The sequence below is a fragment of the Pinus tabuliformis genome, chromosome J (assembly GCF_031772625.1).
Source record: "Pinus tabuliformis cultivar Carrire ecotype Pingquan chromosome J, CPIR1, whole genome shotgun sequence".
NCBI lineage: Eukaryota > Viridiplantae > Streptophyta > Pinopsida > Pinales > Pinaceae > Pinus > Pinus tabuliformis.
In genome coordinates, this window is record NC_142295.1 from 1,170,348,426 (window position 1) to 1,170,349,626 (window position 1,201).

The following is a 1,201-nucleotide window of genomic DNA, read 5'->3' on the forward strand; positions in this document are numbered from 1 at the left end:
ATGCTTTATTGTATATCCCATCTGCCTATTAGACCTTGCAAAGTGCTGATTGTGATATATGTTGCAGATCTGATGGTATGATTGAAACAAAGCTTAATACTATATCGCGTCCATCAGGGCCATCGGCCATCGACGATGTTATGGGCTCAACTTATACAGGAATTCTGGAAGCTGCGACTATCGATTGTGATTACACAATGGACCCGATGAAGTTATAGATGTGGGTGTAATGAATTTGAAGTCTAGCCTTATGCATTCAATCGATTTTTTCCATATATTCCTGTGTATTTCAAATAATTCTATTGCGCGGGGTTTGAGAGAAAAAATGCATAAATAACAGTTCTGATAGTTCAGTAGACCTAAACGATGGCGATTGTGATTGTGATGGTGACATGGCAGGTGGAGCCTCCTGATTGGTACAGTCTCTCCATTAACATTAAAGCCCTGTGTATGAACGTTATAAAAGAAAAAAAGGGACCTCTCTCTGATATAGTTTAGTAAAGACCATTTCCTTTGTAATTTGGCCTTCTCTTCTGTATTAACATGTTCGTGAAGCATTGGCTAATCCAAATAGGTAGAGGAAACTACAGCGACCGACTAGGGAAGCTGAAGGATCAAGCAAGGTAGAGGAAACTATAGCAACTAAGGAGGAAGTCGAAGAGCCAGTGGAAAGAGGAAACTGATGGTCAGAGGCATCAGGAAGATACAAAATAGAGAGAAAGGAAAGTTGAATGTTGTTGTTAAAAAAGTTGGAGGAAACAGAGGCAACTGTAGGGTCCAGCAGAACAGAAAAGGGCCAAAGGACCAACAAGACAGGAGGCATTCGAAGGGTGAGCTTCTCTGCTAATCATGTTATCCTGTGAAAGAATTAATCAAGTACACAATGCAATCTTTAGAATGATTTTGGGATGTAATAAATAAAGTTTTATCTGAGATTGTTTGAAGGGAGAAGTAGTCAGCAGAGAAGCAGTCATGCTGAAGCATTTACTGTGACAGTAAGAACAGATTCTTGAACAGAAAGTTGGTTCTTATGCAGATCTTAGTGTAGCTAATAGTAGACTCACTAAAGCTATGTGGAGACATTATCAGAGGTCATGAAGGCTATTGGAGACTCTGTGTGGATAGTATGAAGAGTTGTAAAGACTCCTTCATAAGAAGAAAGGTTTTCATTGATGTTGTAGCATGGAGACTATAGTGAAGT